This window comes from Gorilla gorilla, chromosome 22, assembly GCF_029281585.2.
Source record: "Gorilla gorilla gorilla isolate KB3781 chromosome 22, NHGRI_mGorGor1-v2.1_pri, whole genome shotgun sequence".
NCBI classification, from domain to species: domain Eukaryota; kingdom Metazoa; phylum Chordata; class Mammalia; order Primates; family Hominidae; genus Gorilla; species Gorilla gorilla.
The window spans coordinates 8,511,456-8,528,745 of NC_073246.2; the positions used below are offsets into that span (position 1 = coordinate 8,511,456).

The 17,290-nt window shown below is 38.6% G+C and overlaps 1 protein-coding gene and 1 pseudogene across 1 annotated transcript in view; both read left to right on the forward strand.

Moving 5' to 3' along the window:
* The window catches only part of LOC129529385 (histone-lysine N-methyltransferase 2C-like), a 54,709-nt gene extending 42,303 nt beyond the window's left edge, over positions 1–12,406 (forward strand). Inside the window, exons 12-13 of the mRNA XM_063702753.1 lie at positions 1,033–1,089; positions 12,353–12,406. The gene's annotated coding sequence lies outside the window, so the exon portion shown is untranslated. The remainder of the gene's footprint in view (positions 1–1,032; positions 1,090–12,352) is intronic.
* LOC129529386 (putative tyrosine-protein phosphatase TPTE) overlaps positions 12,127–17,290 on the forward strand; it is a 40,172-nt pseudogene continuing 35,008 nt past the window's right edge.

Below are 17,290 nucleotides of genomic sequence, written 5' to 3' on the forward strand. Positions count from 1 at the left end.
CACAGGCTGAAAGACTAGCACAATATTAGTGTCTATCTGTGCTTAAAGGTTGGAGCTATTGATCAGAGTCCAAAATTAGTTTGTGTAGGGGAACTTTTCTTAAAGACATAAAAAGATACCATTTAATATATTGTTTCCAAAATGTGTTTCTCACACATTTCCACTGTGAGAAAGAGGTTCTGTGGTCAAATAGGTTAAGAAACCTCAGCACACTCTTAGAGAATCCCAGTTGTTATCAGCAGCAAAAAAATGTATGTGATCAGTTTCTTAAACTTATTTAAATGTTTGAAAAGTTAGAAAATTGTGGCAAAGAGCATTAATTCTTGAGTCTTGGGAGTGTATTACCTTGATGAGAATGTTTGTGTATTTGAAACTAAAAATGTGTATCAGTTTATATTGCCACATACTGATTTTTATGGCATAATATATGGTGTAGAGAGCAGGTTGTCTAAAAACCAATATTGGAAAAATGCTGAATATTCAGCATGGTTTTATGAAGTTGACAGATGTGGAGTGTATTTTGCATGTGTCTTAACTTACAGATGAGGAAATGAAGTAGCAGAGAGATTAAATTAGCCAAGCCAGGGGTTTCGGTGCTAGGAAGTCTTGATATTGTAAAACATAGCCATATAACTTTAAGAAAATGAATCCAGACAAAAAGAAAACAAAATCATTGTAAACACATAATCCACTTTAAGTTCACAAAATGTTTTAAACATAATTAAGGCTATGCTTGACTTATCTACTTGTTTATTTCCTACCAAGGATGACCGGGAACTAGCCATTGATATAGAAACATTCATTATTCTTACATTTTCTTTCTTTTTTCTGTGTCCTCTCTCTCTCTCTTACACACACACACACACAGTCTCAGAAGTACTAGTGCTGTATCCTGAAATTGTTTCTTTAGTTCTTGGCAAAATTCCTCCGATTTTATTTTTTGTGTCCTGAAATACTGTTGACATTAACATCCTCATTGCCTTCCAAAATATCTGACTTTATTTTTTGTATGTGCTTTTTACTCTTTGGTAGAGTTATGGATTCACTACCAGATTCTACTGTATGCTCTGACAACTATGACCACAATGGGTGAGTTGACTGATCTAAGTGGTGAAAAACACTGGGAGCATCAATGGCAATAACAGCTTTCTATCAGAGACTTTAAGCATCTTTGGTAACATTGTTTTTGAACCAGAGTGGAAAAAATAAGATCAGGTCAGAAGAGGGATGCTTGGTACTCAAAGATTGTTTGTGACTCTAAGTAATTAGCAAACAAAACCTTAGGAAACTATCAGAATGCCTGTGTATGAGACTCTCTCAAGAGTGATCCAAGAGAGTAGAGAATCCTACTTGGAGAAAGAAGGTGGTAGCATTGGACAGGCAGCAGAGGAGCCCTCAGCATAAAGAAAGGAGCTAAGAGACCCTGTATCTGTCCCTCACCCTTCAGAGCTGGTGCCCCAAACTCAAAGCCATCATCACATTGGATGGAGCCCCTGCCTCAGATTTAGTCACTTGATCCTATTTGAGGAGAAGCAAAGATATCTGTGACTCATGAAGAGCATGAAGGTGGTGGAGGGACTTGATAATTAGGAAATCAAAATGGGCAAGAATAATGTGTGACTACAAATGGGACATGAATTTGAAGGAAATTTAAGTTAAATTTGCTGCCACACATGATGATCAGGTTCAGTAATAAAGAATTGTATTTAAATCTTGATTCATTAAACTTTTTTGAGAGTCCTAAACAATTTTTATTACCAACACATAGAGACTTGTTTCTAGAGAAAAATCAAGTACCAGGTGCCAAATAACAGATTTACATGAGAATTTTTAGGGACAACACATTGTAATTTGTAGCGCAATCATAGCCAATTTGAACCAAAAAAAAAAAAGTCGTGTATGCATTTATGTTGTTTCTTACTATTTACCTTTCAATCCTTTGCACTGACTCCAACGAATTGACATCAGAAATCTGTGCTGGAGTCAACAATGAAAGGTGATGTCATAATATATATTGGAGATGGGAGGAATTCAGGTTTGTGAAATTCAGTCTCAGAATTATTCATGGGAAAATAGTTTTCTGGACACTGATTCTAAAATTCTTTCTAAAAAGTTGGGTCTTAAGTAAGCTAAGTCATATTTATCATATCTTTTAGATTCAAGGAATTTTGTTGTTCAAATAAATTGGTCATATCACCGCTCCATGTGGCAAATCTCTAATATATTTTTGCATTTGATGTTTGAAGTAAAATACAGCAACCTTACGTAGAGCTTTATAATAAGCTTCATGTGTTCAAATATAATTGGTACTTTTATAACCGATGCTGTTTGTTATACTCAGAAAGTTATTTCTTATCGTAAGATTACCAATATAGTCACCAAAATATATTTTTATATTTTGAATTAATTTTCCACATTTAAATAAAACAAGCGCTGCTGCTGTTGTTACTATTCCCTTTTAACGTCTCCCCAAATTAGTGTTTTATTCTGTACACTTTATGAGATGGCAGATTAACAATACCCTTAATATGACCCAAGGATTCTACAAAAGGAAATGGTGGTGTGTTTGTCAAAAGTGTTTTCTGGCTGGGCATGGTGGCTCAAGCCTGTAATCCCAGCACTTTGGGAGGCTGAGGCAGGTGGACCACGAGGTCAGGAGTTCAAGACCAGCCTGGCCAATATGGTAGAACCGCGTCTCCACTAAAAATACAAAAATTAGCTGGGCATGGTGGTGCATGCCTGTAGTCCCAGCTACTCGGGAGGCTGAGGCAGAAGGATCACTTGAATCCGGGAAGCAGAGGTTGCAGTGAGCTGAGACAGCACCGCTGAACTGCAGCCTCGATACAGAGCAAAACTCTGTCTCAAAAAAAAAAAAAAAAGTGTTTCCTGTGCAGATTATCTATTCACCACTTGCAGATTTGAAGTTTGCTAAGCATGTGTGATATCTAAAAGTTCATTTGAAGAATAAGTTTCAATGCCAAAAATGTTTAAAAGTGGGATATAGGAAGATGATGCAAAGATCGAATATCCAAACATTTCCATTTTCACCAGGAGGACTTAATAGAATGTCTAACAGCTACTTTTAGATATTTTTGAAATGTGAGAGGGGTGAGTTAACACAAAGTAGACTGTGAGATTAAAATGTCTGTTCACTCTAAAATCTCAGCATTCACTTTCTTATTGTCAAGTTATTCATCAGACTCTTTTCAGAGACAACCTAAATGCAAGCTCTTAGAATATTACAACATCTGTTATATGAGATGACAGGAAATAATTTCATGGCCTTTTAAAGGATAGATGAGGGATTTGAATACCACTTTCAGATTAAGTAACTCCTCTATTGAATATTACACTGTTTTATGGTTCATATCTCTATTGTGGTTGAGAGGTATTGCCAGATTTATTCGCTGACAAGTAAATATTATTCAGTTAATAATTAATATCCACGTTGGGGGGAGATACTTTAGTCTATGTTAAAACTATCTTCAATGTTCAGTATCCTGTTCCACATAAAACTTTCATGCCCTAGTTTTAGCATTCATTGATTTTTATGTGAATCAGTTGTAACTGTGATCATTACAAAATGGTGATTTTTTTTAAAAAAAAGTAGTTTTTCTGTGTTTAATAAGTATCATTCTATTATAAGGAGAGCTATTCCTACCCCTATTTGTTCACTATTACTATGAACTTATAAATTCTTACATTATTTCAATGAATTACAATCCTTTCTGTCATTATTTATTTTGATCTTTAAATGGTCCCATATTTGGCCAGTGGGACTCCCTAAAAGCTAGCCCCTGTGTCCTTTTGACTTGACATGTTCCCATCACTTTTTGAGCATTTCCCCAGCCCTGGAATCAGCCATTTACCCAAAGAACCTCATGCCCTTTAGAAACCAATCAATATTTTGCATTTGGTATGCTGATTGCCATTGGCTCATTGCTACTTGTAGGCCTTTTTAATATATAGATGAGAGTACAGTTATACATATTGACATATACAGATACATGCACATATTCAACAATTTTAATATGTTTAATACACAGTATATACATTTATATGTGTTCTGTAAACTACGTATTATTGTTTTGCCTATATGTTTTTAAATTTACTTAAATGGTATTAAGTTGTATCTCATTTTGTTAGTTTTTTGCTTAGTAACATAAGATTATTCTTCTTGTGCATACCTTTTGTTGTTGCTTTTAACTGGTATGAAAAATTGCACAGCATGCATGCATCCCCTAGTGAGGAACACATATATTGCTTCCTACCATTTGCCTTCACAAAGAGTGCCGCTAAATGATTATCCTTATGCCAGACCCCTATAGACCTGTTTGAGTATTTCTGTAGGAATATGAAACAGGACTTGATGGGCCATGGGATTGCATATTTTGAATTTTACTGAATACTGCCTATTGCCCTCACAATGGTTATACCAGTCTGCATCTTATGAACAGTGCATGATGGTTCCTACACATACACATTCACAACAACACTTGACATTATCAAACTTTCTAATTTATATAATCAATCTAATAGGTCATAACATATTGCATTATGTTTTACTTTGAATTTATGTGATAACTTATGAATTTGAGCATCATTTTATATTCTTATAGCATTTGGGATTTCTTCTGTAATGGTCCATTCATGAACTTAGCCCGTTTTTCCACTAGTGTTCCTATCTTTGTCTTGTTAATTTACGTGTGCTGTTTTTGAATATTTTATATTTTAGAATAAGTTAATCAAATTTCTTTTAAAATTATGTTTAATTTTCAAAGTGATTATGTTACATTTGTAAACAATATAGCAATGATTCACTCTTTTTAGTAACATTAAAAACATGATGCTATTGTTTGGAGGTTTGTACCCCCAAACTGCATGTTGAAATTTGATCCCCAATGTCGGAGGTGGGGCCTAATGGAAGGTGTTTGGAAGATGAATAGATTAATTCCCTCCCTTGGAGTGAGGGTGAGTGAGTACTCACTCTATTAGTTCTTGCAAGAGCTGGTGGCTTAAAAAGAGACCAGCGGCTTCCCGCACCTTGATTCCCATCTTGCCATTTGATCTCTGCACGTGTCAGTTCCCCTTCATCTTCCACCATAAATGGGAGCAGCCTCAGAAGCAGATGTTGGCATCAGGCTTCTTGTGCAGCACACAACTGTGAGCCAAATAAACCTCTTTTCTTTATAAATTACCCAGCCTCAGGTATCCCTTATTAAACAGACTCAGATGCATGGAATCCCATTCAAAAGTTTGGACTATCGCTTTATGTATTCAAATCATCCTTCATGTCAGTTTGAGACATTGAAGTTATGTTCTCTAATCCCTCATCTGCCTGTTAGCTTTGGCATTGTTGTTCTTCATTCTCTTCATGACAGAACTTTTTGCCTTATTATTTTACTTGTGAAGTTTGAAATTTTCCCACTTTCAGTCTACAAAGGTAATTTCTAATCCTCATAGTTTTAATTTACACATTTAATGCTTTAATCTACTTAGAGTCTACCCTTCAATATGGTGTTAGGTAGGGATTTGGTTTCATTTTTCTCCCAATGGTAGGCTGATTTTCCAAATACCATCTATGAAACAATTCATCCTTTTTCCTTGTTTATGTAATCATCGTCAGTGACATATATCTACATAGGTTTATCTCTGAGCTCAATATTTTGCTCCATTGATACTTATGGCATCCCTACACCTTTTTTATTAGCATGATTAGTTAAGTTATTAATGGAGCCTTTATATGTTGACATAGATTTTGTAGTAAGTATGTCAATATTCTAAAAAATTTTGAAAAATACCTATGTGGGCCCTGTGGTGTTTGGGAGAGGGAAGGGCTTTAAATACTAGGTTGATTTCTTTGTTACTTGAGTATTCTATTTCTATATAAATATATTTTCTTGCACTAATGTTAGTGTTTTATATTCGTCTAGGAATTTTTCCATTCCATCTAAGTTTTCACATTTATTAGCATATAATTGAATAATCTTATTTTAAAAAATTTTAGTTGTGTTCTAGTTATGCTCCCTTCTTGTACATTTTATTTGGATATTCACTCTGTTTGTTCTTGATTATTATTGCCACAGGTCTATTGTAGTAATCTTTTCAAAGAGACACACTTTTGTTTTGTTAATCTTCTCCACGGTTTTTTCTTCTCCAGTTCAGTGACTTATGCTTACCTCCTTATGTTTTGCTTCCTTATTACTCCATAGACTTTGCCTTGTGCTCCTTTTCCAGCCTCTCTACTTAAATGTGTACTCTTTGCTTTTAACCATCTTGACTTCTTATTAATGCTTATATATTGGTAAATTTTCTTCTAAATATTGCTTCATTGTATCCTACAAACTTTGTCATGTTATTATCAATCAGTTCTTAGTATTTAAAATATTTCATGATTTCCCTTTTAACATAAGAGGCATTCAGTAATGTGTAATTTAGTTTCAAATGTGGGTTTTTTTAAAAAAGCTAATCATATTACAATATATTCAGAGAACAGCAATATGATATTGATCCTGTGGACTTTATCCTGTGGAAGCTTTCTTTATGGTACAGAGAGCTATGATGTTGGTCTGTCCTTGTGCCCTCATAGGTCTTTTGCTGTTTCTAAAAGGTGTTAGAATTTTCTCTTTGTCTCCATTAGATACTTAAAGCTGATATATTTCTTCTTTCTTGAATTTTGGGAAATTTATCATCATAAATTTTCACATTTTATTTTGCATTTTTAGTTTTCATTTCTTCTTAGATTTTCATATTCTGGATGTTAGATAGCTGTTTTTATCCTCCATAACATTCTTCTTTAGTATGTTCTCTTTATTCTTTTCTACTATTTTCTGGGTAAGTTTCTCAATCTAATCTTCTAACTCTAAATTAATTAGCTTTTCACATGTATCCAAACTACTATTTATCCCTCAACAAGTTATATTTTTTTGACAGTCATACTTTTACAGTTAAGGCTTTCTCTTTTATTTTTTCTTACGACTCCCATTCTCATTTCATGTTTCAACATCTTCCTTTGTGTCCTCTTATCCTTAAGAATATTTGTCATGCTTACTTTAAAATCTTGGTCAGTGTGTTCCAGTAGTTTTGCTACAGTCGGTATGCTGTTGTTCAGCTTGTTGTATTTCTTTTTCAGTAGTTGTATTCCTCAGATATCTAATCATGTTGGTTTGTGAACTCAGATTTTTTGTGGCTGTTGGCTACTCTGGTCATTTGTATTGGGGAAGGACTGAAGGACAATCTCAGTCTGCTGCTGTTCTTGCAACATAATTATTAATAGCACCCACTTTTTCCTTTCAAAAGTGTCCTGGTTTGGGCAGGAATTATATAGTCAGTCTCACTGAAATCTAGGATGTAAGCTGTGTCATTGTCAGTAAGTTTAAAATGAAGAGAAGTGATGTGCCCCAGGGTAGAGAGTCTCAGGAACCATGAAACACTGACCAGGCAACTCCTCTGGGTTGTGAAAAGGAAAAACTTTAGACAAGGTAAATTTAAGAGTTTAATAGTGCAAGAATGATTCGTGAGTTGGGAAGCTTTTAGAACGAGAACAAGTTCTGAGAACTGCAAGCTGGCAACGTGGCCAGACAGCATTATGGACAGAAAATGGAAGTGAGGTCCAGAAACAGCTTTGTTGTTTACAACTGGTTACAGCTGGATGTTTTGTCTTATTTGAATCAGTCAGCCACCCGCAATTGACCGAAGCTCAGCTGCTGCAATTGACTGAGACACAGCTACCTGTTACAAGTGTATATTCTATTCATAATTATGCTGTTAGTTTACACACTAGGTTAGCTTGCAGTTTGTTGCATAAGGACTCAAGTACAGAGGCAACCACAGGGAAAATTTTGTTTAATTAAACAACTATATCACCTTGAAGCTCCTGAACAAAGCAGCATTGGAGGAGACCATCTCTCTGGTTTGTAACCTGGGCTTTGGAGATGGAGGCAGGTGGAGGAGTGAAGGCCCAAGGATGGCTCTTCAGCCCTTCCCTGTTTTCATCAGCCAGCCTAATGCTCTCCTAATTTTACTGTAACTACTCCTGGGTAGTTGCTGTTGTTGTCTATGGAGACAGGCAGGGATGGTCACTATTGTTTCCAAATGGCTAAATTGCATGTGTTTTGTTTTGTTTTGTTTTTTCAGAACAGCTAGTTTATTAGTTGTAGGGTTATTGTAGCTAATTTGAATAAAAATTAAGCCTACAAATTCACATGGTATTTGATTATGTACAATGTAGTTTAATTCTTTAGCTCTGACCCAAATGAAGTGATATCACTAACCCATGATGGAGTCCTCAGTGAAAGTGAAACGATATCACTAGCTTATAATGGAGCCATCAGTGAAAGGTGTTATGTGTGTGTATGTTCATAAAGATACACACAAATGTTAACTATAGAGTTTCTTGGACACTGTTTCTAAAGTACTGGTAGTTTCAGCTTCTGTATGTAACATCCTTTTCTTTTTGGGTCTAGTTGGATACAAGATAAGTAGATCACAAGAAGTCTACTTCTTCTTCCTAGCTGAATTGACTAGTAGCTAAAACTTTTAGAAAACTGTTGGATTGCCTGTGTATGAGATTCTAGCAGGTTAGGCTATATTAGTTTCTAGGGCTGCTTTAACAAAGTATCACAAACCAAGTGGCTTAAACAAAAATTAATGATCTCATAGTCCTAGGGACTAGAAATCTGAAATTGAGGTTGTCAGTAGGGTTGGCTTTTTATGAAGGCTATAAGGAAGAATCTGTTTGATACCTCTTTGCTAGCTTTTTCTGGTTGCTGGCAATCTTTGGCATTCCTTGGCAGGTAGACTCTTGTCTAGAGTAACTGCAGCTATTTGACCAAAAGTGTAAGTCCAAATTGTGTTTGTATCTGAGTAATATGCTTTTATAATTCCCCAGCCCACAGCCAATTGAGTTGATGGTAGTAACCTATGATAGAGCCACCCATGAAATGTGAATGAGAAACAAAGATTTATATACAAGTAAGTGTATATATACATATATACACATAACATACACGCATGCATACACATACACACACAGAAACATAAAACAATGAAAGAGAAAGAGAAGTTGATATTTGTAAAATTCACTGTCAGGCATACCCTTGGAAATACAGAGTATCTTTGACACTATCTCCAAATCTTCTCACTGTAGGATCTATAGATAACCTTCTATTTTTTTTTTCAGACCAAATTGGATAAAAGAGGATGAAGTCATGAAAGGGATGCTTCTTCCTCTTAGTATATTTGTCACTCTCAGTTAGTAGTATCCAATCCCTTAGGAACCTCTGAGGTTTTCCATTTATGAGACTCTCCTACTACTAGAGTGGGCCAAAGGGAGAGAGAATCCTATATGGAGCAATGGGGAGGTAACAGGTGACAGGGAGGAGTGAAGCACTCAGCAAAAAGAACAGAGTTCATGAAACCGTAATGGGTTCCTCACCTTCTAGAGTTCTACCACCATGTGAGGCTGGTGCTCCAAACCCAAACCCACAATCATTTTGTAGGGAGTTCCTGACTCAGGCCTACAGCTACATGGTCATATCTTCTGGGCAGGAAAGACAGCCATGATGGGTGAAAGTAAAGAAGTGACAGAAGGATTTAGGAATCAAGAATTTAGATGGGGTAAGAGGCATGTTTCCTTACAGACTGCAGTTACATTAGAAATAAATGCCACTGGCCAGGCATGGTGGCTCATATCTGTAATCCCAGCACTTTGGGAGGCCAAGACAGCTAGATCACTGGAGGCCAGGAATTTGAGACAAGCCTGACCAACATGGCAAAACCCTGTCTCTACTAAAAATACAAAAATTAGCCAGGTGTGGTGGTGCATGCCTGTAATCCCATCTGCTCAGGAGGCTGAGGAAGGAGAATTGCTTGAACCTGGGAGGCGGAGGTTGCAGTGAGCCAAGATGGCACCACTGCACTCCAGCCTCAGTGAGAGTGAGACTCCACCTAAAAAAAAGGATACACCTAGTTCGAATTAGTGATATACACATGAATATTTAAATGTCAACCAGATAGTACATCGTAGAGTAACTGTAGCTGTTTGATTCAAAAAGTAAGTTTAGAATTACATGTGTGTCCAACTATCTACTTTTATATTCCTTTAGCCTGCATACAGAATTGACATCAATGACCTATGATAGAACCACCAATGAAATGTGAATTATAAAATATATATACACAAATATTTAAAGAAATATATATGTAGATATACATACTTCTGTCTATCTAGACACACAGGGAGAGAGAGAAAGGGAGAGAAAGAGAAAAGAGAGAGAGAATCGACAGAGAGAAAGATGAAGATTATGTGCTTACACTCAGGATCATCTATGGCCATACAGAATGTCTTTTACACTGTTTATAAACCTCCTCACTATAGGCCCTGCAGGCCCCTTATCCAACTTTTTGATTAAATTGGATAAAAAAGGAACAGGGCAAAAAAGGGAAACTTCTTGTTATTGTCTTGTCACCCTTAGTAGTAGGCACATACTTAGGAAAGTCAGATTTTCTGTGTATGTGACATACTAGAGTGGACCAAGGGAAGAAAATCCTATGCAGAGCAACAAGCGAGTAACAGTGGACAGGGAGCAGTGGAGCCCTTAGGGAAAAAAAAACAGAGCTAATGGCCCTGGCAGGGTTCCTCACACCCAGAGCTCTACCACCATGTGAGGCTAACACTGCAAGCCCACACCCATCATCACATTATATGGGGCAGTTTCTTGACCCTGTGTGAGAGCAGAGAAGACACCTATAATGGCAAAAACAAGGCACTCATGAAGGGATTTTAGTGTCAGGAAATGAGATGGGGTCAAGGGGATTTGTATATAGAAACTGCAGCTGAATTTGAAATAAAGTAAACCACCAAATTCTTAGTTTGTGCTGTATTCAATTGTAAAGAACTAAACATCGCTTGTGAGTAATTCAAACCAGAAAGTGAAGTCCAGGATGTCATATTGGTGCTGGACGATACATATATATATTTAAATTCTGTAGCACTGCCAAGTCTAAATTCAAATCAGTACCCTGGAGTGGAGCTGTCAGTGAACTGTGAGACAGAAATAATATAGAGGCTGGGTGCGGTGGCTCACGCCTGTAATCCCAGCACTTTGGGAGGCCGAGGTGGGTAGATCACGAGGTCAGGAGATCGAGACCATCCTGGCTAACACAGTGAAACCCCATCTCTACTAAAAATACAAAAAATTAGCTGGGTCTGGTGGCGGGTGCCTGTAGCCCCAGCTACTCAGGAGGCTGAGGCAGGAGAATGGCATGAACCCGGGAGGCGGAGCTTGCAGTGAGCCGAGATCCTGCCACTGCACTCCAGCCTGGGCAACAGAGGGAGACTTCCCCTCAAAAAAAGAAAAAAAAGAAAAAGAAAAAGAAATAAATCAATATAGATATAAGGATGTATGAACAAGGGAGGAAACAATTATATACCATTTATATATACCTATATGCATTCATATTAAATCAAGGCATGCACCCACAGGTACTGCAGAGAAATATAAAGGTTGAGATTAGGGAAGTTCCCATTCAAGGGCATTAATGGAAAAACAAAAAACTTTTGACACATGTGTCTGCATGATCTCACTATAGGATATGAAGGTGACTTTATGTCTTGAATGAATTTAGATAAAAGATGGCCACATAAAAAGAAGAATGATTTTTCTTACTAGTCTGTTTGATACTCTTGAGTAAAAATAAAAAATAATTTTCAGACTGCCTGTATGTGAGACCTTACTATAATGGCTGAGGACAGCAGAGAATCCTCTTTGGAAACAGGAAAGCACAGCAGGGACGGAGAGTAGTGAAGACCTCAGGAGAAGAGAAAAAAGCTAACAACCCTAGAAATGTTTTCGACCCTGCAGAACTCTGCCACAATACAGGGTGGTACTCAAAACCCCAAATACCATCATATTGGATTGTGTCCTTGACTCAGACCTGCAGTTACTTTACCGTACTTGTGGACCAAGAGAGACAATCAAGTGAAGAAGTAATGGAGGGCTTTCGAGGCAGCACATTTAGTGGAATAAGAGGGCTGACTACCTCCATGCAAAAGTTTAGTTTGAAATAACTGCCACCACAAAGGCTGTCACGCATTGGGACTGAGGTCATAATAAAGAGGTTTATTTAAATCTGAAAGCATTACTATTTTCCCCAGCCTAAGATGTTGGTTGCCATCATATAAATCCTCCTTTTTAATAAAAAAATGACATTTTAGAACCAAATAGTGCTATACACATGAATAGTCAGAACTTAACTGGTTTATGTGCAGAGTAATGAAAGCTAGTTTTACCAGAAAAGTAAATTTTGAATTGTGTCTCCTGTCTGACTGTATTCTTTTGTCATCCTCTAGTCCACCCACAAATGAATTATCAGGAGTGAACCCAGAGGCACGTATGAATGAAAGCTGAGTTATGCATATGTGTGTCTTTATTTATCGAATTATAACTGAGCATAGAAGTATTCACACACACAGGCACATAAACAAATATATCCATCCATCCATCCATGCATCCATCCGTACACACTTCTCTCAAACACATCCACTAACAAATCCATGCATACAGTGGAAACATACAACAAGGAGACAGACGGCCGGACATTTGTGGAGTTTATTCTGGGAAGCCTGCGTGGCCATAGAGAGTGGTTTTTAACAGGATTTCCAATTCTTCTCCTCGTAGCCTTTGTAGGTAACATTGCTTCCTTTTCTAACGGAGTGATATAAAAAGGAGCAGGTCATAGGAGAGCTGCTGCTTCCTATGTTAGTGTATTTGTCACTGTTAGTTCCTAGTAAGCAGCTTCTTAAAGGACTCAGATTTCCTGAGTTTGAGAGCCCACCAGATTGACAGAAAGGAGGAGAAAATCCTGTTTGCAACATGGAGGAGATAGCAGCTGACAAGGAGCAGTGAAGCCCTGGGCAGAAAAGAACAGAGCTAATGGAACATGGACTTGTCCCTCACACTCCAGAGCTCTGTCAACATATGAGGTTGGTGCTAAAACATAAACACAAGCACACCACCTCATTGGATGCAGCCCTTCCTTAGGCCCACAGCTACTTGCCTGTGTCCCATGGACAGGAAAGACTAGCATGATGGGTGAAAGGAAAGACGTGATGGAGAGATCCAGGAAGTGGGCCATAGATGGGATTAGGAGGAGGAATGCCTACACAGTGGAGTTGAATTTAAAAGAAATTCACCCACAAAAGGCTGTCTGTCGTGCATTGGCCAGCTCCAGTGGTACAGAGTTTTGGTGAACTCTTGAGTCAGTGAGTCTTAGATAGATGTGCTGCAATCATATAAAGTATGATATGTAGGGTAAATGGCATGGTAGATTCCAAAGAACCAAATACACACATGACTTCTGTAAGGGTAAGGCAATTTACAGGTTGAAAAGTAGTTGGAAGGTCGGGTGCGGTGGCTCAGGCCTGTAGTCCTAGCACTTTGGGAGGCCAGGGCGGGTGGATAACGAGATCAGTAGTTCAAGGCCAGCCTGGCCAACATGGTGAAACCCCATCTCTACTAAAAATACAAAATTAGCCGGGTGTGGTGGCGGGCACCTGTAGTCCCTGCTACTCGGGAGGCTGAGGCAGGAGAATTGCTTGAACCCAGGAGGCAGATGTTGCAGTGAGCCGAGATCATGCCACTGCACTCCAGCTTGGGTGACTGAGTGAGACTCTGTCTCAAAAAAACCAAAAACAACAACAACAAACAAAAACAAAAAACCAAAACAAAAGCAGTTGGAATTATTTTGAACTGAAAACCTTAAGTCTAGGAAGTTACACGTTGTCTTAGTATGTACATGTTAACTTCTTTGGCATGGCCCTGTGTGTGAATTGAGAGTACCTTCTAGTAGGCTGGCCAATGCACCATGTGATATCAAGGAATACAGTTATACATGTATCTATGCATATACAAACACATAGATACATGCATTCATACACACGAGAGAGACTGAGTAGTGCTATTGAGTGTGACAAGCATCCATGGGAGCAAGGAGTTCCCTTGAAACTATTTCTAGAGTCCTCTCAGAATGAGCTTTGTATGCAATATTGTTTTGTTTTTTGGATGGAGGTAGGAAAATGGGGAGGAACTCATAGAGGGAGACTTTTTATGTTAGTGTTTGTCACATTACCTTTCTGTGAGAATGAGACTTTCCTAGTAGCATGAACCAAGGAAGAAGCGAATCCTGCTTGCAGGGAGAAGGAGATAGGAGTGGACAAAGATCAGAGAAATCCCAGCCAAAACAAAGAACAGAGCTAATAACCCTGGAATTATTTCACCCCCTCCAGAGCTCTACCGTTATGTGAGGCTGACTGCCTTTGCCCATACCCACTCTCACATGGGATGGAGCCCTTGCTTGAGGCCTCCAGCTACTTGGCCGCAACTCTTGGGCAGCAAAGAAAACTAGGATGGGTGAAAAGTGAGGAGGTGATTGGAGGTGATAGAGAATGAGGAACTCAAATGGGATTATAAGAAGGGAGACTCAGGAACTAAATTTGAACTAGAATTAAATGCTCTCCAAAAATGCTGTTACACCTTGAGGTGTAGACACCCTTACTTAATCTGCATGCATCGCTATGGTCACAGCCTAAAATGCTCACTGTTGGCATATGAAACCTCATTTCTAATAAAAAGACAAATGCCTTCCCAGGTCAATTTAGTGATATACATACATGTGAATAATAAAAGTGTAACTGGGGAATGACACATAGACTAACTGTAGCTATTTGTTGCAAAACATTAGAATTACGCATTGTGTCTGACTCTGACCATATTTGTCCTTTAGTCCCGATCCGACTGACCTGGCGGGAGTCATCATTGGCTCGGCCCCAATGACAGGTGAGTTATAAAAGATGTACACATGACCAGGTGCAATGGTTCACACCTGTAATCTGAGCACTTTGGGAGGCTGAAGCAGGCAGATACCCTGAGGTCGGGTGTTTGAGACCAGGCTGGCAAACATCGTGAAACCCTGTCTCTACTAAAACTACAAGAACTAGCCAGGTGTGGTGGCAGGTGCCTCTAATCCCAGCTACTCAGGAGGCTGAGGCAGGAGAATCGATTGAACCTGGGGAAGTGGAGTTTGCAGTGAGCTGAGAACATGCCGCTGCATTCCACCCTGGGCAGCAGGAGCGAAACTGTTGCAAAAAAGAAAAAAAGAAAAAAAAAAAAGATGTACACACACACACAAAACAGTGACAGAGAAAGAGACCGAGATTAGTGGGATTAACTCTCAGATGTGTTCATGATAATACAGTGTTTCTTTCACACAGTTTCTTTATCATCTCACTGTATCATGTATAGATAACTTCCACATTTTTACATTGTTTAGAAAAAAAGAAACTGACTATAGAGAGAGGCTTCCATCTGTTACTGTCTTGTCACCCTTAGTAAGTAGCAGGCAAATGCTTTGGAAAAGCAGATTTTTTGTGTACCAGACATACCAGAGTAGGCCCAGGGAAGAGAGAATCCTGTTTGGAGTGAGGAGGAGGTAGGAGTACTTGGGGAACTGTGAAGCCTTCAGCAGAAAGCAACAGAGGTATGAGCCTTAGAGGTGTTCTCCACCCTCCAGAACCCTGCCACCACAGAGGCTGGTGCTCCAAACCTCAAATCACCATCCTGTTGGATTGTGCCCCTGTGTCAGACCTCTAGTTACCTGACCCTTTTTGTGGGACATGAGAAACCACCATGCCGGGTGAACATAAGGAGCTAATGGAGGGCCTTTTAAGCAGGACATTGAATGGAATAAGAGGGCTGACTACCTACAAATTGGAGTTGAGTATGAAATAACTGCCACCACAAAGCTGTCACACATTGGGACTGAGGTCATAATAAAGAGGTTTACTTAAATCGGGAAGCATTACTATTTTCCCCCGCCTAAGATTTTGGTTGTCGCCATATAAATCCTCATTTCTAATAAAGAGGAAAAGACATTCCAGGTTCCAGTAGTGCTATACACATGAATAGTCAGAAATTAATTGGTTTCTGTCTAGAGTAATGAAAAGTAATTTTTCCAAAATATAAATTCAGAATTATGTCTCCTCTCTGACTGTTTTCTCTTATCATCCACTAGTCCACAGACAAGTGAATTTAAAGGAGCAACCGAGGAGGCACCTGCAAAAGAAAGGTGAGTAATAAATAGTTAAAGTCACCCGTCAGTATAAGTGTGCATAGAACTATACACACACAGGCACATGAGCAAGTATACCCCATCCATCCATCCATCCATCCATCCATCCATTCATCCATCCATCCACACGTCTCTTCAACACACTTACACAAACTAATCCATGCACATGATGGAAACATAGACCAAAGAGAAAGGAGACTGGTGGACATTTGTGGAATTTACTCTCAGGAGCCTGCATGGCCATAGAGATTTTTTTTTTTTTACCAGAGTTTCCAATTCATCTCATTGTAGCATTTGTTAGTAACTTTGCATCCTTCTTTGGTGGAGTTATATAAAAAGGAGCAGGTCATAAGAGATTTGCTTCTTCCTGTAGTGTATTTGCCACCCTTAGTTCCTACTAAGCAGTTTTTTTATGGGACTCAGATTTCTGACTGGAATTCATTGGTTTCTGTCTAGAGTAATAAAAGCTAATTTTCCAAAAAAGTAAATTTAGAATTGCGTCTCCTATCTGACTGTATTCTTTTATCATCCTCTAGCCCACACACAAGTGAATTTAAAGGAGCAGCCCTCGTGTCACCTATCAGTGAAAGGTGAGTTATAAATACATGAAGACACACGTATGCATAAGAGTGCATAGAGCTATACACACACGAAGCACATACACAAATATATCCATCCATCTTCATCCATACACACTTTTGTCAACACATTTACACAAACAAACCCATGCAAAAAATGGAAACACAAAACACGGAGACAGATGGGCATTTGTGGAATTTACTCTCAGGAGCCTGCATGGCCATACAGAGTGTTTTTTAACAGGGTTTCCAATTCTTCTCATTGTAGCATTTGTAGATAACTTTGCACCTTTTTTTGATGGAGTTGTATAAGGAGGTCAGTTCGTAGGAGAGCTGCTTCTTCCTGTTAGTGTATTTGTCACCCTCAATTTCTGGTAGGCAATTTTTTAAGGGATTCAGGTTTCCTGAGTTTGAGACCCTACCACAGTGTTCCAAGAAAGGAGGGAATCCTATTTGCAACATGGAGGAGATAGCAGCCAATAAGGAGTAGTGAAGCCCTGGGAAAAAAAGAACGGAGCTAATGGAATGTGGACTTGTCCCACACACTCGAGAGCTCTGTCCACATGTGAGGTTGGTGCCTAGAC